Source organism: Aquarana catesbeiana, linkage group LG04 (assembly GCF_042186555.1).
Source record: "Aquarana catesbeiana isolate 2022-GZ linkage group LG04, ASM4218655v1, whole genome shotgun sequence".
Classification (NCBI taxonomy): Eukaryota; Metazoa; Chordata; class Amphibia; order Anura; family Ranidae; genus Aquarana; species Aquarana catesbeiana.
This window is the reverse complement of record NC_133327.1, coordinates 273,593,398-273,619,654: the sequence shown is the minus strand read 5'-3', so window position 1 is coordinate 273,619,654 and position 26,257 is coordinate 273,593,398. Positions and strand designations below refer to the sequence as shown.

The window sequence follows — 26,257 nt, the reverse complement described above, 5'->3', positions numbered from 1 at the left end:
AAGCTTTCCAGATATCCTAGATCCCTTCTTCAGGTTTTATTAATTTCTAATACAAGTTCAGAAACCCACAAATATATACAGAATTACAAAGAGTAAGGCGCATACTCTACTACAGTTATTCATAAGAACACAAGGCTTGCAGTCACCAAATATCAATTATTTTATTCCCGTCCCTATATCATGTTTAATGCAAAGTCATGTTTAATGCTATGGTGATGTGGAATAAACACGTACAGTAGTTGCTTTTATCAGCAAACTCTCCTCTGGAGGTGGACAAATATATAACAGATGGGAAAAGAAACTCAGAAAAAGCAGGCAGGCTGTGTGCAGATGGGAGTGACAGATGGGAAACGAAACTCAGAAAGGCAGTATAAATAGGCATATGCTGAGTGGTGGCATACAGTGAATGGACAGACCAGGATATCACAGAGAAGTCTGCAAAGGTGAGAACACTGGGAAGCCTGGGCATGAAATGACTAGCATATAAATCTAGCAAGGAGCATGGATCTACATACAGGCGGTCCTCGGGTTACAAACAAGATAGGGTCTGTAGGTTTGTTCTTAAGTTGAATCTGTTTGTAAGTCAGAACAGGTACATTTTATAAGTGTAGCTCCAGCCAACAAAACTATTTTTAAGCTTTTTGGATAGCATAGGGAAGGGTTATCACCCCTGTAACATTTGTTTTGCTGTCTATGCCCCTGTTCAGAAGATTTCAGGAAAATTTTGGGTTGTTGTGGAAACAAGCCTTGGTGATAAAGCATCAGTGGAGACACCCTTTTCCCATAATAACCCTTACAGGAGTAAATTTCCCTTCCTAGAGGTAGATTTCCTCTCACTTCTTGTTGTCTCCCTCCATTTGTAAGTAGGAGTCTTTGGAAGTCGGATGTTTGTAAGTAGGGGATTGCTTGTACTTGAACTGAATTAGTGGCAAAAAAAAAAAAAAAAAATTTTTTTCCCCCCATTTTAAATAGAGTAAGGGCTTGTTTACCGTAGCAGTACCTTCTGAAAAGTGATATGAGGTGGATCGCTTTTCAGAGGGTGTTTGACAGGTGGTGAGGAGATGTTATATCGCCTCCTGAAAGCCTGTTTTAACCCCTAAAACTTGCACAATGTAATAGCATCCAGTTGCAACCCCGTTCAGTTGAGTGGCATTTGGACGGCGGTCATTCACAGGCAGATTATTTTTGCTGTGCTACAATGCTCTGCTGCTTTGGGGTATTTGTGGTAAGAAAAGGCATCTGGTTTTATTAGCAGCTTTTTTTTTATAAATTCACCATGGAATAACAACCTGCTTCTTTTACCAGGTATAGGCCCCTTTCACATGTGCGGACCGTTCAGATCCGCCTGTCAGTTTTTTCAGGCGGATCTGAACGGTCGCTCCATACAGCTCAATGGAGAGTCGGATGTCAGCGGTGACATGTCCGCTGACATCTGATCCACCCCGATCCGCTCCGCAAAATCCAGACGGGAGGATGTCCTATTTTCCATCCGTCTGGCAGATCGGATCGGATAAAAACAGACAGGCGGTCCGTAATCATCCGATCCCCCCAATAGGGGAGAGCGGAATCTCTGACAGGTCTGTCCCTACACAGAGTGCAGAGACGGACTTGTCATCCACCGGCTCAGCGGGCATCAACGGAGCGATCCCCGCTGAGCAAGCGGAGTACTAAAAAAGGGACAGCCCCATGTGAAAGGGGCCATAAACAGGGCCAAGGATAAATCCAAGGGAAAAAACAAGCTTACTTACTGACCAGCTCTTTTACCAAGTATAGCAATTTTTAATATAATTGATTGCTAAAACGTAACTAAATTGTGAGAGAGATCTCTGGATTGAAGCTTTATATTAAAGGGCATCTAACGCCAAGAACAAAAACTGAGAGAATTACAGCCTACTGGTCCATAGATGTGGTGGCTGCATTAGTTTTCTTTTGTCACACTTTTTTCCCTTTGTTTTACCCTCTTTATCCTGCCATTAACTCGCTTCCTCTCCTGGGGTGACAACTAAGGATGGGCTCAGGCATGTTCACGAGCTGCACGTGCCCAGCCCGCCAGGAAGTCGGCACTGCATAGCGCTAATCACAGGCAGTGAGACATTTCCCGATCTCTGCAGCCGCACATCAGGAAAATGTCTCACTGCCTGTGATTAGCGCTTTGCAGTGCCGACTTCCTGGCGGGCTCAGCACGTGCAGCATGCAAACACACCTAAGCCCATCCTTAATGACAACCATAGCAGCATTGTCACCCTAGGACAGGGAGCTATTTACTACTACATAACACCTCCCTCTCTATAACAGGGGAAGGTGTTTTTTAGTAATAGCTGGGAACAATGCAGAGAGTACAGGAAGTTATCAGCTCACAAGATTTCTGGCTGTTGTACTTGTGGAACAGATATAAAAAAATCACTTTTATTGGTATGTTTAACAGACCAAAAGGGAGCAAATAAGAGAATTGGCATCAGGGGAGGCCCATCCATTAAGGGCACATGGGCACTATCCAGCCCCCATGCAGGATGCTGGATGCATGGATTTCAAGGGGGGGGGGGGGTTGTTTTTTTTTTAAGCACCTGATTAGAGCCAGATGCTCTAATAGGCTTCAAAATAGGGTGGGCTCGGGAAGCAGACACTGCGAACCGAGCCCACCCAGTTGTGTGACAATAGCGAATGAATATTCGCTATTGTAACACTGATCCTCCTCCCAGACAATCAGGAAGCAGGTCTTGATACCCGTCATTTGATTGGCTGAAAGGACAGGCGATCCTATTGGACACCTAGGAGGAGGGGAGGAGACGCACAGCGGAAGCTGCCGTGATGGAGGAGAGGACACGGGAGCCGCTGCCCGATGCCTGCCACCCACCACCTAAATGGGGTAACAGCGAGCGAGCGACCAGCATATAGCGAGCAGGCGAGAGGCGCCGCAGGCGCGGGGGTGCTTGTTTGCTGCCCTCCCCAAAACAAAACACCAGCCCCCACTGATTGGTATTTATATACACTTTAAAAGTAAAAGCTGGTTTTGTTGTTTTGTCTTTAAATTGGCTATTCTGTCATATAGTTTCTAAAGTCAAATGCATGTTCCACTTATTTTTTTTTAAAGAAAAGTCTCTACTAAAGAGCTTTCCTGACAGACTCCATGGCAGCCTACGTGTGGGTTAGTCCTGCCCTCTCATAGGACCCTTCTCCCATAAATCTTTGCTTTTTTGTCCTCCTCCTAGGACCAAGATGAAGTCTTACCTTTTCGTGAAGTTTTTCGTAATCCAGGCCTGACGGTGTGCACGGCGATATGTCGGTGGTTAGAAGTGATCCTCTCTGAAGTCCAGCAATCCTAGCTATTAGCAGGTGGACATGGGCGATATGATGCAATGCCATGAAGAGCTTACTAGCCTGGCCATTGGCAGGCAAGCGGCAATAAGGCCAAATGTCCCAGCTATTAGCGGGAGGCCTTGTAAACACCCTGGTCGTGCGGTGGGTTGAGCGACAGCTCCCCAGTTCCAGGTCAGGTCAGGATCGTGCCTTGATGGTGGTAATGTACAAAGATATTTATTTTTCTTATGGCAGCCATATCTCTGTGTGTCTTTTGTGTGTCTCCTTGTCTGCTATCAAGCTCCATTGATTGGCCATGGTGGCTGGAGCGCAACTGCGTTCCAGCTCGCCGTTTAAGGAAGTCGCCGGAACCTGTCTGCGCATCTGCAAGCCACGAACGAAGCCGAGGCTTGGTTCGCGCAGGTGTGGTTCCGCCAAAATGGCAGCGGTTGCGCATGTGCACAGCCACCCCCAGGTGGCGACGTTTTCCGCCGCAGGAGTGGTGACGTCTTCAGCGGCGACAGATTTAAATAGCTGTCAAAGCAGCTATTCCTTGGGATGACTTGCGGGCTTATGCGGAGGTTTACAAGGTAAATGGCTAGCTGCAGGCTTCCTGGGTGCTGGTTCCTGGCTATGTTTGTTATGTGCTCTTCATGCCTGTTGTCACTCCTGTTTCTCATAAGGCTTTAAAGTGGATGTAAACCCCATTATCATTGTTTCTAAACTACTGCCATAGGGGTTATCTATAAGGTTATACATGCCTCCTGCATGTATCTTTACCTGTCAAATGTCTTCCCTCTGTCTGTTATTAGACCCGAAAACTGCATATTCTGTGGGTGGGTCTGTTGTCTGGAGCTCGGTGGGTGGAGTTGTGATGTCAGTAGACTCCCCGCCCACCTCTACACTCCCCTTGTCAATATGCATTTTCTCCTGTGTATTTCTAACACTGAACTTCTGCTATGATCTCTAACATCCAGTGAAAAGACAGGAAAGAAACCACATGACTTCAGCATGCCAAATCATGCTGAGGTGTGGAACAGCCAATCCTTGCAGAGCTGCTGAAGAAAGGAGTGGGAATTAAAAAATAATGCCTGTGTCTTAGGCTAGTGCACGAGATGTAAATCACCTGTCACTCACAGCAAGGAGGAGTATTTGTCAAAGTTTTTCTCAGTTTGTCAAGATTTTTCTCACTGAACAATAAAAGAGGATTGCTCAGAGATGGATTAACTCTGTGTGGCAAGACTGGGCTCAAATGATAGGAAATCTTATACTCTATAGAATGATATAAAAAAAAAATAAAAAATTTTAGGGTTTACATCCACTTTAATGGTTCATTTAAGTTTCAAGCTGTCTTGCCTTGAATCTGTCACTGCCCCCTCTGTGGCCAACCCTTGCGCTGCATGTAGGATTGAATTCTTTTCTTCCTGTGATGCTTGGGTTAACTCATTCAGAAGCTCTTAAGTCTTTCTTTTCCACTCAGCCCTTCTAGGTGTGAACACTAAAACACAGCACGCGAAGATAAAGACCGTCCTAGGTCTCAACATCATTACTCTTCTTCAAGCTCCAGACATCATAGATCTCCCTCCAGATCGAGGCACCACAGAGAGGAGTCTAAAATCACCTCTGGGTGACACGCTCACTGCCACTCCAGCCGCTCTGAGAGGAAAGCCTGCTGAGGATGTGGGGCCCAGGTACCCAAAGGCAAGTCGCTCTGCAAGCGATGCTTTTCTAAAGCCACAAAAGAAAGAGAGGGTGGAGACCAACGAGTGGAAGCACTGATCACAAAGGTGGTCCGAGAGTCCTTGAGTAAAATGGATTCTAATCATACCCACAACCCTGCTGGCGACACCATGTCAGTCCCTATTGGGGATGATCTTGAGGCTCCAGGCCCTTCACAGCCGAGCCATTCCTCAATTGAAGCCTCAGACAGTGAGGCGGAGGTAGATGACCCTGGTGCAGGTTTTGAATTTGCCTTAGTACCACAGCTGGTCAAAGCTAGACTTGTGCACAACTGGAAATTTCGTTTAGTTTCGGTTCGTTGTCATTCGTAAAATACACAATTTCGTTCTGTTGTATTCGTTATGTTACGTTAATTCGTTTTCAGATAATTCGTTATTATTCGTAGAGTGTCAATATTCGTTATACAGAATCTCGAATCATGTCGAATTCATTCGTTATATCCGCTATAAATTCTTTCATATTAGTTGAAATTCTATATTTATGTATGTATGTATGTATGTATGTATATATATTCGTGATAATGATTCGTAGTTTGGAAAGTCGTTTGTTTATTGAATCTATTAACACACACAATGACAATATCTCTTCTCCTCTGCTCAGATACAATACAACACCCTTCTCACTCTCAGGAATGCACTTTGCCAGTAATCCAACCTCCAGCACAAAATTAATCAGCTGATTGGACTGTAAGATTTACTTTGAGTTGACCTTTTGTCTCATTAGATCTTTAACAAACTACCAAATCATGTCAAATTAATTTGTTATATCCACTATAATTTCTTTCATATTAGTTGAAATTCGATATTTATGTATGTATATTGATTCGTGATAATGATTCGTAGTTTGTGTGTGTTAATAGATTCAATAAACAATGACAATATCTGCTTAAATACAATATGACACCCTTCTCACTCAGTTCTCAGGAATGCACTTTGCCAGTAATCCAACCTCCAGCACAAAATTATTCAGCTGATTGGACTGTAAGATTTACTTTGAGTTGACCTTTTGTTTCATTAGATCTTTAACGAATTACCGAATCATGTCAAATTAATTTGTTATAGTCGCTATAATTTCTTTCATATTAGTTGAAATTCGTTATTTTTTTATTTGGATGCATCTGAATGTCCAAAAGATGCAAAATTCGTCCGAATTTCGATTTGTTATGAAACTATTTGCACATGTCTAATCAAAGCTGCCAAAGAAGCTTTGAGATGGGAAGAGCCAGTGGAGGCACCCTCCATACAGAGGAAATATTTTAAACACCTCAAAAAAGAACGCCCTAATTTCCCCTTTTTGGGTGAACTTGGCAAAATAATTACCGTTGAATGGGGTGGTGTTGAAAGGAAGAATTCCCTGTTAACAAAGGTATCAAAGATGTACCCACTTAAAAGCGAGGATGTGAAACATCTGGATTAGACTCCTCTCATTGACGCAGCCCACTGGAGGATACTGTATCCTTAAGGGATGGCCTGGAGAGAAAAATTGATACCGACCTCAAGCGGATCTACATTACAGCGGGTATGACCTGCAAACCAGCTCTAGCTCTCACAGCTCTTTCTAAAGCAATGGAAGTCTGGATGGACGGCGTAGTTGCTTCTCTGAGGAGCATCTCAGAAGAAATGGCCAGGAGCTCACCTGTTCATGAACTAGGTTTGACTCAGCTAAGTGCTTGGCGCCTCCAGAAGCGGTGACCGCTTGTCAGGAAGATCCTGCCAGTAACAGTCAATCCAGACCCGCTGGTGCGCGATTGCGGGTGCCAATGCACATGCACACGCGCGCGTGTCCATTAGCGCCTGGCGGGCTATTTAAATCTGACTAACACAGGTAAACGTTGCTGTTTGCTCTGCAGCTTTCCGTGTGTTCTCTGATTATCTGAAACCTGTTCTGTTAATCCAGCTTGTCTGAAGACTATTCCTGCTATCTGCCTGCACCTGACCGACAATTCTCCTGCCTGCTCCTCTGATCCTTCTGCTGCCCGCCTGATAACCAACCCGGCTTGCCTGACCTTCCTCAACTCTCATCCAGTCTGCTGTGCCTGTCTGCTGAGCCATCCAGCACCAGTTCCAGTCTGCTGAGTCAGCCTGCTCCTGTTCCGGTCTGCTGATCCAGTTCCAGCCTGTGGTGCCTGTCTGCTGTTCCAGTTGTTCTAGTCCCAGTCCGCTGAGTCCGGTTCCAGCCTGCAGTTCCAGTTTCTACCTGGATCTCCTGTACCTCTGGACTGTTCTTCTGCTGTTGATCCTGCCAGGCACTCGTACCACTCCTCACTCCTGTGCTTCCTGTCTATCCTATCAGGGGCCTCAAATCGGAGGCGTAAAAGAGGCCATCCTCTGCAATTCGGGCTCACCTACTAGGTACGTAACACCGCTCACTCAACCAGAAGCGTGTCTACATCATGGTCGGCTTAACGTCACGTGGCTCCAAAAGTTATTTGCAAAGCGGTATCGTGGTCTTCAATTACCACGTTCATGGCACACTACTGCGTAGAGCCAGCCTTGTTATCTTCTGTTAAATTTGGTTTATGTATCTTGTCTGTTGATGGTGCCAATTAAATCTTTTTTCTTCTGTCCAGCACTTTGCCTACTCGGGTGTGTATGGCTAGTTATTTCCCACACGTAGGCTGCCATGGAGTCTGTCAGGAAAACAGAAAATTTCTATATACTTACCATAATTTTCCTTTCTGATGGACTCCATGGAAGCGGGAGTTCCCTCCAAGTGGCTGGAGTAGGCTAAATTATGGAACAAGGCCTCTGGCCCGGAGCAAAGATTTATGGGAGAAGGGTCCTATGAGGTATGAGGGGGCGGGATTAACCCACATGTAGGCTGCAATGGAGTCCATCAGGAAAGGAAAATTACGGTAAGTATTTGATGGAAATTTTCCGTTTTGTTTCCTTGCCTTCAAACTATCAGTCATCCTGGAAGACAGATTCATATCTGTTTGAGAGATCAAGTATAAGTTTTGAGTCTGATTGGTTATTATTCACAGCTGCACCAGAATCTGTGTGCACCAGTTTTAGTAAATCCCCCCTATAGCACTTTGGGATTTGGCATTTAAAGTGTTTTAAAGGGGTCACTGCATCATACAAACATATGTAATAAGAATTTGATAACCGTTTTGGCGGGTGTTGTGCTTTAAAGTGTGTTTCCACTTTTGCTGCCAAATTGGGATAACACCTACTTTATATGTGTTACATGTTCTCATTGACATAGCATGACTTAAAAAATATGTAAAATTTACTGCTTACAACTTATCTGTTATTCTCTCTGCTGTGCAGTGTTAGGGAGGGAGCTGCTTACCATAATTACTCGTCTGTACTGTGCTGGCAGATCATATCAGTTGTAAACTAAATTTGAACACTGTTTGGTTTCTGCATTATATATTAATGAGGGGAATATCAGCAGTGTTAATTTTGATGTCAAATTTCGATTTAGGGCTCACAACTACAATGACTGCCGGGTACGGGAAAAGGCAAAATGTGGCAAAATTGCGCCCCTTTATTTCTGCGTTTTGCGGTTGGCAGTCAAATTGTTCCTATCGATTCTTCTGCGTTCACTAGAGGGGGGTTGAGGGAGGTTGAACCTCCCCTAACTGCAGCAGCAGTACATGGACACATAGGCTTTTATGGAGTTGAGTTTAGGAGCTTTGGCAAAAAAAAGCCAAAAGCTCCTAAACTCAAGTTTGGAAGCTGTAGTGTACATGAGCCCTTAGTTTTAGTCATAGTCTTTTGACTAAAATGGCATTTTATTTTTAGTCGTATTTAAAGTGTTTGTAACCCCAACACTTCATATTCCTGATATGTGCCTGCTGTGTCATTAACTTGTATGAGAAAGTATCCTGTTCTCTTAGTTCTCTCCCTCTGCTTTCCTATTAAAAACTGACCTCACTAAGCAGGCATGCACAGCGTGGTCAGTTCTCTAGCTATGCTGGGAACTCAGCCTGCTCTCCTCCAATGATCAGACTTGTCCTGACATGCCCGCCCTGCACAGCCATTTACTGGGAAGCTCAGTGTCCTGCTGCCCCCCCCCCCCCCCCCCCCCCAGGTCTTATGCAGCAGAAAACAGGGGGAATGTGATCACTTATAAAAAAAGGGAAAAAAATAATTTTATAATGTTTTTTTTTTTTAATATCCATACATTTTTAAACTGAATGGGTTGTTTTACAAGGTGATTGTTTTACAATCACTTTAAGTAATCTGAATTGTTTTAAGTTTTAGGCTGGGTTCACACTATTGCAAATTGTATGCGGGTTTGCCCGCATCCAATTCGCATGACAGGAGAGTGTGCCTGGCTCTCTATGGAGCCGGTTCACACATGCAAAACGCGTCAGCTGTGTCTGTACTATCTGCCTGATTGTCCTGTATTTTTGATGATCCAAGTTTTACAATAAAGAAGATTTTTCAACTTTATCCGGTGTGCGGCATCCAGATTTTCCTGTTCCAAACCTCACACATCTCCAGGGCGGCTGCGGAGCGGATTGCACAGGGGTCCTGTGCGTCTTTGGCTCTGTTTCAGGTCCGAATTTAGGCAAAAACTTGGGCCTGATTCAACCCTGAAACGGAGAACAGGGGCGCCCCGGACCCCTGCTGTGAGCCGCATCCGCACTAAGTGTGAATCCAGCCTTATTTGTATTTACAGTTGCAATAAAAAGTATGTGAACCCTTTTGGAATGATATGGATTTCTGCACAAATTGGTCATAAAATGTGATCTGATCTTCATCTAAGTCACAACAATAGACAATCACAGACTGCTTAAACTAATAACACATAAAGAATTAAATGTTACCATGTTTTTTTTTAACACACTATGTAAACATTCACAGTGCAGGTGGAAAAAGTATGTGAACCCCTAGACTAATGGGATCTCCAAGAGCTAATTGGAGTGAGGTGTCAGCCAACTGGAGTCCAATCAATGAGATTAGATTGGAGGTGTTGGTTACAGGTGCCCTGCCCTATAAAAAACACACACCAGTTCTGGGTTTGCTTTTCACAAGAAGCATTGCCTGATGTGAATGATGCCTCATACAAAAGAGCTCTCAGAAGACCTACAATTAAGAATTGTTGACTTGCATAAAGCTGGAAAGGGTTATAAAGGTATCTCCAAAAGCCTTGCTGTTCATCAGTCCACTGTAAGACAAATTGTCTATAAATGGAGAAAGTTCAGCACTGCTGCTACTCTCCCTAGGAGTGGGCGTCCTGTAAAGATGACTGCAAGAGCACAGCGTAGACTGCTCAATGAGGTGAAGAAGAATCCTAGAGTGTCAGCTAAAGACTTACAAAAGTTTCTGGCATATGCTAACATTCCTGTTAGCGAATCTACGATACGTAAAACATTAAACAAGAATGGATTTCATGGGAAGATACCACAGAGGAAGCCACTGCTGTCCGAAAAAAACATTGCTGCACATTTACAGTTTGCACAAGAGCACCTGGATGTTCCACAGCAGTACTGGCAAAATATTCTGTGGACAAATGAAACCAAAGTTGAGTTGTTTGGAAGAAACACACAACACTATGTGTGGAGAAAAAGAGAACAGCACACCAACATCAAAACCTCATCCCAACTGTGAAGTATGGTGGTGGGAGCATCATGGTTTGGGGCTGCTTTGCTGCGTCAGGGCCTGGACGGATTGCTATCATCGAAGGAAAAATGAATTTCCAAGTTTATCAAGACATTTTGCAGGAGAACTTAAGGCAATCTGTCCACCAGCTGAAGCTCAACAGAAGATGGGTGTTACAACAGGACAACGGCCCAAAGCATAGAAGTAAATCAACAACAGAATGGCTTAAACAGAAGAAAATACGCCTTCTGGAGTGGCCCACTCAGAGTCCTGACCTCAGCCCGATTGAGATGCTGTGGCATGACTTCAAGAAAGCGATTCACACCAGACATCCCAAGAATATTGCTGAACTGAAACAGTTCTGTAAAGAGGAATGGTCAAGAATTACTCCTGACCGTTGTGCACATCTGATATGCAACTGCAGGAAACGTTTGGTTGAAGTTATTGCTGCTAAAGGAGGTTCAACCACTTATTAAATCCAAGGGTTCACATACTTTTTCCACCTGTACTGTGAATGTTTACATGGTGTGTTCAATAAAAACATAGTAACATTTAATTCTTTGTGTGTTATTAGTTTAAGCAGACTGTAATTGTCTATTGTTGTGACTTAGATGAAGATCAGATCACATTTTATGACCAATTTGTGCAGAAATCCATATCATTCCAAAAGGGTTCACATACTTTTTATTGCAACTGTAAATCAGACTGACGCTGCATCTACCTAGGTTCATATAAATGTTTTTTTGGGTTTTTTTTAAACCCTGAACTTCTCTTTTAAGACCACCTGGAATATATATATATATATTATATACAGTCAGGTCCATAAATATTGGGACATCGACACAGTTCTATTCCTTTTGGATCTATACACCACCACAATGGATTTGAAATGAAACAAACAAGATGTTCTTTAACTGCAGACTTTCAGCTTTAATTTGAGGGTATTTACATCCAAATCAGGTGAACGGTGTAGGAATTACAACAGTTTGTATATATGCCTCCCACTTTTTAAGGGGCCAAAAGTAATGGGACAGATTAACAATCATCCATCAAACTTTAACTTTTTAATACTTGGTTGCAAATTCTTTGCAGTCAATTACAGCCTGAAGTCTGGAACATAGACATCACCAGACACTGGGTTTCATCCCTGGTGATGCTCTTCCAGGCCTCTACTGCAACTGTCTTCAGTTGCTGCTTGTTCTTGGGGCATTTTCCCTTTAGTTTTGTCTTCAGCAAGTGAAATGCTTGCTCAATCGGATTCAGGTCAGGTGATTGACTTGGCCATTGCATAACATTCCACTTCTTCCCCTTAAAAAACTCTTTGGTTGCTTTCACAGTATGCTTAGGGTCATTGTCCATCTGCACTGTGAAGCGCCGTCCAATGAGTTCTGAAGCATTTTGCTGAATATGAACAGATAATGCCCGAAACACTTCAGAATTCATCCTGCTGCTTTTGTCAGCAGTCACATCATCAATAAATACAAAAGAACCAGTTCCATTGGCAGCCATACATGCCCACGCCATGACACTACCACCACCATGCTTCACTGATGAGGTGGTATGCTTTGGATCATGAGAAGTTCCTTTCCTTCTCCATACTCTTCCCATCACTCTGTTACAAGTTGATCTTGGTCTCATCTGTCCATAGGATGTTGTTCCAGAACTGTGAAGGCTTTTTTAGATGTTGTTTGGCAAACTCTAATCTGGCCTTCCTGTTTTGAGGCTCACCAATGGTTTACATCTTGTGGTGAACCCTCTGTATTCACTCTGGTGAAGTCTTCTCCATTTATGGACCTGACTGTACATCTATACAGCGGGTAAAATAAGTATTGAACATGTCACCATTTTTCTAGGTAAATATATTTCTAAAGGTGCTATTGCCATGAAATTTTTACCACATGTTGGTAACAATCCATACACACAAAGAAACCGAAACAAATAAGTTCAGAAATGAACTTATGTGTAATAAAATGGAATGACACAGGGAAAAAGTATTGAACACGCTAACTGAAATGTATTTAATACTTCCTACAAAATCCTTTGTTGGTAATGACAGCTTCAAATGCCTCCTGTGTGGAAAAACTAGTCGCATGCAGGGTGGATAAAATCAATGATTTTTTTATTTTTTTTTATAAAAAAAATAAATCAGATTTTGTCGATTTTTGAATTTGATTTTTATCAAATTTATATTAATAAAATGCTTTTGGAATAAAGATAGTTTCCTATTTAAGATACATTAATAATGTAGTTTATTCAGCATGAAATGGAGCTTAGTTATGTAGCATGAGACTGTATATTCTGCAATATTTACATTTTTGGTAAACTCATTCAATGAATTCAAGCTCTGCAAGCTGAGATAACATGCACTGAATTAATGCATTCACACAATTTCACAGTAACCATGAGATAAAACAAAGTTCAGGAATATTCCTTTATTCTATTATTTTGCAATTCTATGTACACTACAAACTGTATGATTGTTTGAAGAGAAATGCATCTGTACCAGGCTCTAAGTGTGAGGAGGAAGGGCAAGCAGTAAAAATTAAAAAGTGAAACCTTCTAAGCAGCTTATAAACCTTGTGATCTTTCTGCACATAGCATGAAGTGCTTTATTCCTCCCTTGAGGAGGCCCAATTTGGGAATTGTTTTAAAGAAGTTCCTCTACCTATGGGTAAAGCAGGTAAGCTTGTAACATGCAAACAATGCAGCAAAGAGATGCAAGGCCTGGTGGCCCGAATGAAAAAACATCATGGGAAGACGTGCTGTGATGAAAGGACCATGTTTGAAGTTTTTTTTAAGTGGACCCAGCTGATATATTCAGTTTAAGTTCTTTGTTTTTTCAAAGATATTTTGTTTATGCACTTCAGTTACTAAACATTGATGTTTAATGTGGATGTAAACCTGATTCATGAAATCTGACCTGGGCACATATATATGTAGTGTTTACTTATCTCTCTCCACAGCACTAAGTCCAGTTTCTTTATGCTGCTCCATTCCTCTGTTATCAGCATGATAACTTCTGACAAGTTCTTCGAGATGGGAGATAAAAGCAGCTGAAAATTTGTGTCAGGGAGGTTGTTATGAATAAATTGCCATAGAGCTGGTCTATTCACAGCACAGCTCTGCTTGTTTCTTTCTTCCTCTGCCTATGTGGATTGGGGGTGTGTGCCTTTCCTCCAATCAGAGTGTATGCCAAGACTCCCCTCCCCCTGCTGAAACAGGAAGAAAAAATCTAATAAGATGTTCACTTTCTAAACAGTATATAAAGCTGAAGACAGCAGATATGCAAATAAAACGTATATAGGAAGATTTGTTTTATCTCTATGTATCATCTAAGGCTGTTCACTTCACTGGGTATAGGAACGGAGTTACATCCACTTTAAGCAAATACAAGAATATGTAATATAATGTTATTGTTTTAATTAAATAAAAGAATTTGAGTAGTTCTCCAACTATGCGTGATTAACCTATTAACCTAAAATCAGTTCTGATATCGCTGTTTTGCCAACCTGACAGCTTATTATTCTAAATAGGAAACCTTCATTTTGTTTGCAAATATTAAATATTCTAACTACCAGCAAGAATAAGTCCTTATATTTAAAGAGCACCTGTCATTTCAGATCCATCATGGCAGCGCCTGTTAGCGGGCATCCACTCACCTGCTGCCGCCACGTCCCTCACCTTGTTGTGTTACTGCCGCATCACCAGCTGTCTCATTAAAGTGAATGGGACTGTTGGTGAGTCAACAGTGGTTCAGAGGAGGAGCCGCTGCAGGACAGAGATGAAAGTTGCTCTTTAAAAATTATTATTTAAATCAAGCCTTTTTACTAGTGATTTAAATCATGATTTAAAGTGGAGTTCCACCCACTTTTACAACTCTTCAGCATCCCTCACTAAACTGTGCACTGTAAACGAATTGGATAGTTGAAATTTTTTTCTCAGCACCTACTGTATATCTGCTGTATTCATTTTTCACTTCCTTCTCCCTGGCCGTGGCCCATTGCATCATTTCCTGTTTGCAATGCCTTCTGGGAAAGGGCAGCAACTTCCTCTGACACTGCCGTTGCTATGGAAACCTGACCTGAAACCTATTACACTGCTTGTGCTGCACTGAGCATGTGCGAGATCTGCAAGGATGAGATCCAGGAAGAAATACAGTCTGGCTTCAGATGCCCACACTTAAGATGGCCACAGCCTGCTGTAAGTTTATAAAATAACAAACTACTGCTATAAACTAACAAAACAGACCTTAGTTTACAGACTAACTTTACTAGAATACATTAAGCTTGTGTATTATAGGGGTATTTTTATTTAAAAAGTACAATTTCGTCCGGAACACCACTTTAAATGCATGCATTGCTCAGGTGTGATTATGGCCCAATCTTCCACACAAACAGTCTTCAAATATGGAAGGTTCTGTAGGCCTCTTTTGTGAGCTCTGATCTTTAGAGCCGGTTCACACTAGAAGCGGCACGACTTGCAGGTCGCCTCGCCGAGGCGACCTGCACACGACTGCCGCGGCGACTTGCAAGACGACTTCTGTATAGAAGTCTATGCAAGTCGCCCCCAAAGTAGTACAGGAACCTTTCTTCTAAGTCGGAGCGACTTGCGTCGCTCCGATTAGAACGGTTCCATTGTACAGAACGGGAGGCGACTTGTCAGGCGGCTAGGTCGCCTGACAAGTCGCCCCCATGTGAACCGGCTCTTAGTTCTTTCCATAGATTTTATATTGGATTCAGGTAATTGAAGTCAGGTAATTGGCTGGGCCATGCTAGCAGCTTTATTTTCTTTCTTTGAAACCAATTTAGAGTTTTATTGGCTTCCTGTTTGGGATCATTGTATTGCTGAAATGTACATCCTCATTTCATCTTCATTATCCTGGTAGATGGCAGCAGATTTTTATAAAGAATGTCTTGCTACATTTTTCCATTCATCTTTCCTTCAATGCCATGAAGTTTGCCAGTACCGTATGCTGAAAAACAGCTCCACACCATGATGTTCTCACCTCCAAACTTCACTGTTAGTATGGTGTTTTTGGGGTGATGTGCAGTGCCATTTGACCTCCAAACATGGTGTGTATTATGGCATCCAAAGAGTTCAATTTTGGTCTCATCTGACCAGACTATATTCTCCCAGTATTTCACAGGCTTGTCTAAATATCGTGCAGCAAACTTTTAAATGAGCTTCAACATGCTTTTTCTTCAGCAATGGAGCCTTGCGTGGTGAGCGTGCCTACAGGCCATAGTGGTTAAGTGCATTACTTTTATTTTTTATTTATTTCAGGTACTTGTATAGCACCGTCAATTTACGCAGCGCTTTACATATACATTGTACATTCACATCGGTCCCTACCCTCAAGGAGCTTACAATCTAAGGTCCCTAACTGTCATTCATACATACTAGGGACAATTTAGACAGGATCCAATTAACCTGCCAGCATGTCTTTGGAGTGTGGGAGGAAACCGGAGTACCCAGAGGAAACCCACGCAGGCACAGGGAGAACATGCAAACTCCAGGCAGGTAGTGTCATGGTTGGGATTCAAACCAGCGACCCTTCTTACTGCTAGGCAAAAGTGCTATCCATTACACCAATTTCTGAACCTCTCCACAAGTTATCCATGGCTCTTGGACAACTCTTCTGGTAATTCTTTTCTCTCCTTTGTTAGAAAACTTGCAAGGAGCACCTGACTGTTGCCGGTTTATGGTGAAATGAAGTTCTTTTCACTTCCGGATTATGGCCCCAACAGTGCTCACTAGAAGATTCAGGAGTTTAGAATGCCATCAGTATGTTTTGCAACAATAAGGCTTCAAAGGTCTTGAGAGCTTTTTGCTTTTACCCATCATGAGATGTTTTTTGTGTGACACCTTGGTAATGAGACACCTTTTTATACGCCATCAGTTAAGACTGAACCAGCTGATATTAATTTGCTCTGACAAGGGGCAGGATTACTTTCTAATTACTGACAGATTTCAGCTGGTGTCTTGGCGTTCCATGCCTTTTTGCACTTCTCTTTCTTCATGTGTTCAATACTTTTTCCCTGTGTCATTCCATTTTAATACACATAACTGGTTTCTTTGTATGTATGGATTGCATGGGTTGTTACCAACATAAGGTGAAAATTTCATATCACTAGCACCTTTAGAAATGTATTTACCTAGAAAAATGGTGATGTGATCAATACTTATTTTACCCCACTGCGTGAGCGTGGTTTGTATGTATGTGTGTGTGTGTGTGTGTGTGTGTGTGTGTGTGTGTGTGTGTGTGTGTGTATATATATATATATATATATATATATATATAGTGTGTGTATATGTGTATATGTATGTATATATATATATATATATATATATATATATATATATATAATGTGTGTATATGTATACATACAGTCTTGGGTGGGACGGGATCTTTTAGGTTTTCAAAAGTACAAAAGTATACTTCTCACTGATACCATTACAAGCCATGTATAGCCATATACCCCCCACCAAAATAAAATAAAATCATGTCCATAATATGTAATATAAAAACTCCAGGCAGGAAGTGTCGTGGTTGATATTCATATATAAATAATATATTTTATATAAAAAAAGCACCCCTCGCTGCTTTACTCATTCTATCTTCAGCCCATGCCCCCTGTACACTCACCACTCTGCAATCCTGCTCCATTTCTCTTCTTGGTTGAATGACGCCCAGTGTGATTCATTCCACTTCCTGTGAGCTCAGTATGTCATAGCAACCTCGGCCCTCCAGCTGTGATGAAACTACAAATCCCATCATGCCTCTGCCTCTAGGAGTCATGCCTGTGATTGTCAGGGTCTTGCAATGTCTCATGGGACTTGTAGTTTCAAAACAGCTGGAAGGCCGAGGTTGCCTACCCCTGTCATAGACACACCCCCTGTGGGTGTGTCAGCAAGCTGTCCTAGACCCAAAGGAGAATTCTGCAGGTAATGATGCTAATGTCATCACGTTGAGACTTTCTCTGCAGCTTTCAGAACTGCCCATTACCAAGATACCTGGCAGGTCAAGATATTACTTGACCTGCCAGAAAAATGCAAATTTTATGTATATGCTGTATACCAGCCGTCACTAAATGCACCATCAGGCCGCCAGTGTACAGCACCACATCCCACTCCTCCGCTCAGCAGTCATTGGTTGCTGGGATCATGAGCGTCCCTGCAACCAATGACATTGCGTGTGCACCCCGCACCCTGCTGCTTACTATATTGCGGCTTCTAGCCGTGCCGCGAGATACGCTGTGACGTCACACCCCTGCCTCATGCTGTTTGTCATCTCGCGGCTCTTTTTTTGTTTCTGGAAATCCTTGAATTTGAATTCACTACCCCTGCTGTATACAATGATTTTTCTTCTTTTTTTTTTAAGAATGCAAGTGGATTTCAGTTAATAGGTGCCTCCCATTACTGGACAATGACAGTTATGCCTACAGATATTGAACAGCTGTGTATACATTTTCGGTTTAACCTATTTGTGTGCTTCCTACATGATATGGTTATAACTGTGGATACCCAAATTTTACTAAAAGATTGAACAGCATGCAGTCAAGTCAGATATGCTCATGCACATGGTATCTTGCCTGAAGAAAGTGATACTGTAATATTATGGCCTACTTTGTAAAGCAGGTAAAACATAGAAATATTACCGTAGATATGTTTCTGCCATACAGATCCCAGCCCTGTTCACTGAAAGCATTGATTCTGTTGAGAAATACAGTCAGGTCCATAAATATTGGGACATCGATACAATTCTAATCTTTTTGGCTCTATACACCACCACAATGGATTTAAAATGAAACGAACAAGATGTGCTTTAACTGCAGACTTTCAGCTTTAATTTGAGGGTATTTACATCCAAATCAGGTGAACGGTGTAGTAATTACAACAGTTTGTATATGTGCCTCACACTTTTTAAGGGACCAAAAATAATGGGACAATTGGCTGCTCCGCTGTTCCCTGGCCAGTTGTGTGGTATTCCCTCACTATCCCATTTACAAGGAGCAGATAAAAGATCCAGAGTTAATTTCAAGTGTGCTATTTGCATTTGGAATCTGTTGCTGTCAACTCTCAATATGAGATCCAAAGAGCTGTCACTATCAGTGAAGCAAGCCATCATTAGGCTGAAAAAACAAACCCATCAGAGAGATAGCAAAAACATTAGGTGTGGCCAAATCAACTGTTTGGAACATCCTTAAAAAGAAAGAACTCACCGGTGTGCTCAGCAACAACAAAAGACCCGGAAGACCACGGAAAACAACTGTGGTGGATGACCGAAGAATTCTTTCCCTGGTGAAGAAAACACCCTTCACAACAGTTGGCCAGATCAAGAACATTCTCCAGGAGGTAGGTGTATGTGTGTCAAAGTCAACAATCAAGAAAAGACTTCACCAGAGTGAATACAGAGGGTTCACCACAAGATGTAAACCATTTGTGAGCCTCAAAAACAGGAAGGCCAGATTAGAGTTTGCCAAGCAACATCTAAAAAAAGCCTTCACAGTTCTGGAACAACATCCTATGGACAGATGAGACCAAGATCAACTTGTACCAGAGTGATGGGAAGAGAAGAATATGGAGAAGGAAAGGAACTGCTCATGATCCAAAGCATACCACCTCATCAGTGAAGCATGGTGGTGGTAGTGTCATGGCGTGGGCATGTATGGCTGCCAATGGAACTGGTTCTCTTGCATTTATTGATGATGTGACTGCTGACAAAAGCAGCAGGATGAATTCTGAAGTGTTTCGGGAAATATTATCCGCTCATATTCAGCAAAATGCTTCAGAACTCATTGGACCGCGCTTCACAGTGCAGATGGACAATGACCCGAAGCATACTACGAAAGCAACCAAAGAGTTTTTTAAGGGAAAGAAATGGATTATTATGCAATGGCCAAGTCAATCACCTGACCTGAATCTGATTGAGCATGCATTTCACTTGCTGAAGACAAAACTGAAGGGAAAATGCCCCAAGAACAAGCAGCAACTGAAGACAGTTGCAGTAGAGGCCTGGCAGGGCATCACCAGGGATGGAACCCAGCGTCTGGTGATATCTATGCGTTCCACACTTCAGGCTATAATTGACTGCAAAGAATTTGCAACCAAGTATTAAAAATGAAAGTTTGATGGATGATTGTTAATCTGTCCCATTACTTTTGGTCCCTTTAAAAGTGGGAGGCACATATACAAACTGTTGTAATTCCTACACCGTTCACCTGATTTGGATGTAAATACCCTCAAATTAAAGCTGAAAGTCTGCAGTTAAAGCACATCTTGTTTGTTTCATTTCAAATCCATTGTGATGGTGTATAGAGCCAAAAAGATTAGAATGGTGTAGATGTCCCAATATTTATGGACCTGACTGTAATTCATAGTGTGTTGTGTTTGTAATCTACCTTCTCCCCTGCTCTGGCTTCAGACTTGTGGGTTTATAAGGAAGGCTCCATCATATGCTGGTCACAGATAATCCAGACGTTAATGTGAAGCAGTGCATGGCTGATGCTATTTAAAGGGGTTGTAAAGGGTTTTTTTTTTATTTTCTAATTAGGTTCCTTTAAGCTATTGTATTGTTGGTTCACTTACCTTTTCCTTCGATTTCCCTTTTAAATGTATTTTTTTCTGTGTCTGAAATTCTCACTTCCTGTTCCTCCTCTGTCAGCTTGCCCCCATCATCCGAGCCGTTCTGGCTGGGGGTTAGTCAGGGTGCTCGCCCCCTCCCTTGGGACTACATCCCTGCTGGGAGATGCTGTGTATATTCACAGGCACGGGAGGCAGGGGAGCCTCGGGCGGTGGGCGTGTCTAATATGCTGTAGCTCCGCCTCCCATGCCATGTTATTGCAATCAGAATGACAATCTCAGCAACACAGCCTTTACTCTGCCCTCTTTATTTTTATTCAGTGTATGGGTGTGCTGGGGAGGCGGGAATGGGCGTGGCTGCTGGGCGGTGAGAAATGAGAACAAGGCTCTTTCTCATTCTTTGACACAGCGAAAAAACGGCACTGCGCATGCGCGATGCCGCTAAGCATCAAGGGACTTGTAGTTCGTTTGAAGACGTGACATTGCTGCACTGAGTGCGCTCTAAAAACCGGACGCTGAGGAGATCATAGATATACTAAAGGAGGAAGTTCAGAAAAAGTATATGCATATAACAGGTAAATCAAAAATTTCTGCAGAAATAACAGCTATATTCCTGATCTATGCTGATATGCTATATGATGCTGCATATAGATCAGATATTGATTAAAAAAATGTAGCTTTACAACCCCTTTAATTACAATGTTATTTAGAGATTACAGTTTTTTTATCATAATGCAAAATCCATATGAAGTGCTACATTATTTTTTTCCTTGTGTTTCAGAGTAGCAAGATAAGATGTTGATTGACTAACAAAAAAACTGGATTTACAAACCTTGCCTACGTGTAGCTTGCTACTATAGTGGTCATCTACTGAATAAACCTTTCATTTCGTTCATCATGAACCACCCAGATGCATGCAAACCCCATCTTTTTTTACCAATCATAGCAAACCCACTTACTCCAAACAGAAGATATCTGCATTGTCCAGCAACAGGGCAATTCTATTGTCTTGCAACAGGAAGCCTATATCAGGTGACTACACCAATTATCCCACTTTCTACCAATATGCAACTTTTATTACAAAAACGGGATATATTTTTCACTGTTCAACCAGGATTGTTTTCCCAACCTCAAATCAACCACAACACAAAGCAATTAAATAAAACACAAAAGAGCAAACCAAATTCAAGCAACTATGAGCCACCGCTACAGAATAATGATCCTTTGCCTCCTGCCACTGAGGATAACAAGATTTCACTTAACAAGCATGAATCTAATCTCAACCATGAAATAAATCAATCTGCTCAAGGTAATAGTACATCTTTTACAGACCCACTGAGTCACAATTCTCTAGTCAATGGGGAGAAGAAAGAAGAAGTAAATCCAAAGAGCAACCAAAGCCCACCTATACAGAGTAAACATCTTACAACTCTTGCCAATCAAGAGAAGCTTCCACACATCAAAAGTGACATGCACCTTGCCCGTGAAATTAATGTATCTGTCAATGCTAGCAGTACATCTTCTACATGCACACAGAGTAAAGGTGCTCAAACCAAAAAGAAGAAAAACAAAGCAAGCAAGCCTAAGAAAAAGTCTAATAAGTCTAAAGTTCCCTCACTAAAAACATCTTCAATAAACTCTATGAAGAGTTCCGCACCATGCAAACAGGATAAGCTTAGTGTTTCTTTCAAGAAAAACTGTCCTGTAGATGACAAGACCATTTCTTCATTATTCTTAAAGGTCAAAAGAAATTCCACTACTTCTACCACAATGAGCAGACACAGAACTTGCTACCCATACAATCCTTGTGTAAATCCGAAAAAGAAATCCTATATATATTATGTCAGTACTCTTCCAACCAAGACCCAGCAAATTCAATCTCTCAACATTGAGCTGTCACTTATAAGGGGAAAACCTTTGTTCAACCTAAAAAAAGGCCCACATGTACCTTCGTCAAGTGCTGAGGATGAAAGTGATGAATCTACAGATGAATTAGATCCATATTTTGGTAGTTATTATGATACAAGGCTTGCTGTAACAAGTAATGATAAGCATAAACATAAAAAAGAAAGAAATTGGCAACTTCAATTTTTACCAAAAAAAAACCCCAAGTAATTTTATGTGAAGATTCCTTGCACCTTTCAACCGCAGCACATCCTATCATCATCACAGAAAGGAATTTGTGTGGGACAAGTTATGTAAGAATTGTATACTGGCATGATCAGTATATGATATTATTAATACCCTGTAAGTTCACAAAGGACCCTAATGAGCTCATGCCAGTGTCAAAGCTAAGAGCCTTGCTAAATGCTGGACATAAAAAAAAAAAAACAATACACAACCAAAAATGGATGAGATGCATGGGACAGGAGGCAATTCATCAGTACAAAAAAACTGAAATTTGGAAAATACAAAGAGATGGTTCAGGTAGAAAACTGATATAATCAGGGTTCTAGAAAAGCCATGGCTTGTAGGTTTTAGTAGGAATGTTGTAAATAAAGCTGATAAGAAAGACTGGCCTTTACTAGTGTAGTGCTTATACAAATATCCAGATAGTACATTAAGGCATGCCAACAAGCATTGCTCCTTCTGCTTAAAGTGGTTGTAAACCCTTACACACTACTTTTACTGAAAATATTTCCTAAACCTGTGCGGTTCAGGAGATAGTAACCATATACGCTTGCACCTGCGTCATCAGCGCATGCGCACTGAAGAAAGGGCACGATCGTATTATTTCTATAGTGCTCATGCCGTGACTGTCGTCCCCAGCGCACATGCAAGGGAGTGACGTCACGCGACTCTGGCCAGTAACAGAGCCAGAGTCCACGGCCCCGGAAGGAAGAGGGATGAAGATGGACGCGGTCACCAGCGGGGACATCGCAGGCTTTGTTTGCAGGTAAGTGGCACATAATGGGCTAGTATGCATTATGCTTTTACTTTTCAGGGAACAAAGAGGAAGTAAAACCCATCAGGGTTTACTTCTTCTTTAAGGTGGAGTGAGACCTCCTATACGCTGAGGAACGACCATGCCTACTACACCCAAATACAATGCCAGATACAGTCAGGTCCATAAATATTGGGACATCTACACAAGTCAAATCTTTTTGGCTCTATACACCACCACAATGGATTTGAAATGAAACAAGATGTGCTTTAACTGCAGACTTTCAGCTTTAATTTGAGAGTATTTACATCCAAATCAGGTGAACGTGTAGGAATTACAACAGTTTGTATATGTGCCTCCCACTTTTTAAGGGACCAGAAGTAATGGGACAGATTAACAATCATCCACCAAACTTTCACTTTTTAATACTTGGTTGCAAATTCTTTTCAGTTAATTACAGCCTGAAGTCTGGAATGCATAGACATCACCAGACTGGGTTTCATCCCTGGTGATGCTCTGCCAGGCCTCTACTGCAACTGTCTTCAGTTGCTGCTTGTTCTTGGGGCATTTTCCCTTCAGTTTTGTCTTCAGCAAGTGAAATGCATGCTCAATCAGATTCAGGTCAGGTGATTGATTTGGCCATTGCATAATATTCCACTTCAAAGATGTGCTTCTGGTTAACAAGGAAGAAGTCATTGGAACAGTGGTTTGAAAAACAAGTGCTCAAACAAAATATGGAGAACCAGCAGGTTATATCAACTCAAAACAGCATAGTAACATCAGAATTAACTGAGTAATTGCTAAGTGTTTAAAACTGAATTATAGTTCAGACGGCGAGAACATTAATGCCATCCATAAATGACGGTTAATATACTAAAATATTTCTTTTGATACTGAGCATTTTCTTCTGCTGTGATGCACCATTTGAGTCAAATTTATTTGGCCACTGTCTGAATACTGTTTCTCTCATGCCTGTCTGTAAAAAAAAATGTTTAAATAAAGAATTAAAAGAAGAAAAAAAAAAAGAACTGACTGAGTAAGAAGCTCAACCTAGCAAAGGACATATGCTGTCAACTGATGATGCACATTTTTTAATCCATATGCATGTAACAAAATAATAGGCATAATTTTTGTATATACTGTACAATAAACTGAAAATCGTCAAATTATAATTTTTTTTCATTTTGGGTAGCGTAAGGCGGGGTTATAACTTCTGTAAGGTTTTTTTTACCACTGTGTGCCTTTAGGGAGATTTCCATTGACTTCCTACCGTGGGTGTCAGGGTCTCTCACCTCAGTGATGGCAGCTTCCCATGCCAGTGCCAGTTCAGCAGGTCCTGGGGGTGTGATGCTCCTGTCCTTGGGTCAAGTAAACTTGCAGCCCGAGCTAGTCACATGGGTCCCAACTCCCCGGCACGCCCTGCTGCCTCTGCCTGTCTCCAAGATTTGGGAGTTGTAGTTTCCTGGCTGTGTTGCGCTGCCCTCAGTTCTCCACCCACTGGAAGGTGGCGTGCGCGTGGACTACAACTCCCAGAATGCTGCCGTGGCCATGCCCCTAGCCCAACTTCCTCAGAGAAAAAAAAATCGTCAGCGGGCAGTGGGTGGCTGACGGCCATTTTGCATATAAGTTAGGACTGCCTGCGGGGGAAATTGCAACCCGGCCCCCTGCCCAGCCCGCCCCTGCCCCCAGGTACCATAACTGTTGGGTTGGAATTAGTTGGCTCTTCTTAAAGTTGATGATCCAGCCATATCTTTGCAGGTTGTGTAACCAGAAGAAGGATGTCGTCCAGGTAGTGGTAAACCCAAAGACCCTGCACTCTGAGCAGGGCTAATATGGCAATGAGAACTTTTGTGAACTTCCTCTGAGCTGTGCATAGACCGAAAGGAAGGCTGTTGAACTGTAGATGCGTCTGACTGACCAAAAATCTCAGATATCTCTGGAAGCAGGGCCAGGACAAGGGGTGGGCAGATGGGGTGGCTACCCTGGGCACAATGGTTTATTGCAGGGATGTGGGCACCCTGACCCTAACCCTGAGGGAAGGGGGGGCACAGTTTAGCATGTTTGCCCTGGGCGATGGATGGCCTTGTCCCAGCACTGTCTGGAAGGAAGGATAACTGGGATATGGAGGTAGGCGTCCTGCGGATTCAGTGAAAGCATTAATTTGCCTGGCTGTGCTGTTTGAATAATTGTGTGAACGGATTCCATCTTGAACTTTTCCAAGAGGATAAAGCGATTCAGCCTCCTTATGCCTCGTACACACGACCGGACATTTCGACAACAAAACCGTGGATTTTTTTCTGACGGATGTTGGCTCAAACTTGTCTTGCATACATATGGTCACACAAATGTTATCAGAAATTCCGAATGTCAAGAACGCGGTGACGTACAACACGTACAACGAGCAGAGAAAAATTAAGTTCAATAGCCAGTGCGGCTCTTCTGCTTGATCCTGAGCATGCGTGGAATTTTGTGCCTCGGACTTGTCTACACACGCTCGGAATTTCCGACAACAAAGTTTGTTTTCAGAAAATTTGAGAACCTGCTCTCAAACATTTGTTGTCGGAAATTCTGACAGCAAATGTCTGATGGAGCATACACATGGTCGGAATTTCCGACAACAAGCTCACATCGAACATTTCCCGTCGGAAAATCCGACCGTGTGTACGAGGCATTAGATCTATAACTGGACGCCAACCCCTGTCCTTTTTTGCGAACCATAAACAGGGTTGAATAGAAACCTGTACATCTTCCATCTACATTTAAAAAATTATCACTAGATTGTCAGAGTGTAACCCCACCCTTTTTTGGGAAAAATGGGAGGCAGAGCATGACGCAAACTGGACCAAACAAGAAAAAGGGAAAATATTGAAATTAGCAGATAGTACAGCGATAGATATAAACACGAGATAAATGAATTATAAGTGTTTATCAAGATGGTATATAAGACCTGTGAAAGCACATAAATACCAAACGGAAAAATCACCGCTTTGCTGGAGAAGATGTGGGATGAGAGGCACAATGACACATATATGGTGGGAATGCCCAAAAATGCAGACATTTTGGCAGGAGGTAATACAACTGATACAGGAAATAACGGGAGTGAATATGCCTAAAAATCCCGAAATTTACTTATTTCATAACACAGAATTTGCAATTAAGCAATATAAAAAACCTGTGATCACGTATTTAATAAATGCAG

General features: G+C 42.2%; 1 protein-coding gene across 5 annotated transcripts in view; it reads left to right on the top strand.

Moving 5' to 3' along the window:
- The first annotated feature begins 294 nt into the window (after positions 1–294).
- Positions 295–26,257, top strand: part of LOC141139945 (uncharacterized) — a 33,060-nt gene continuing 7,097 nt past the window's right edge. Inside the window, exons 1-3 of one of the 5 annotated variants that reach the window (XR_012243840.1) lie at positions 295–443; positions 20,956–23,764; positions 23,853–24,224. The gene's annotated coding sequence lies outside the window, so the exon portion shown is untranslated. Of the gene's footprint in view, positions 444–3,209; positions 3,518–20,955; positions 23,765–23,852; positions 24,225–26,257 lie in introns of those variants that run through there. The other 4 variants (XM_073626575.1, XM_073626574.1, XM_073626577.1 and 1 more) reach the window with 4 other exon arrangements.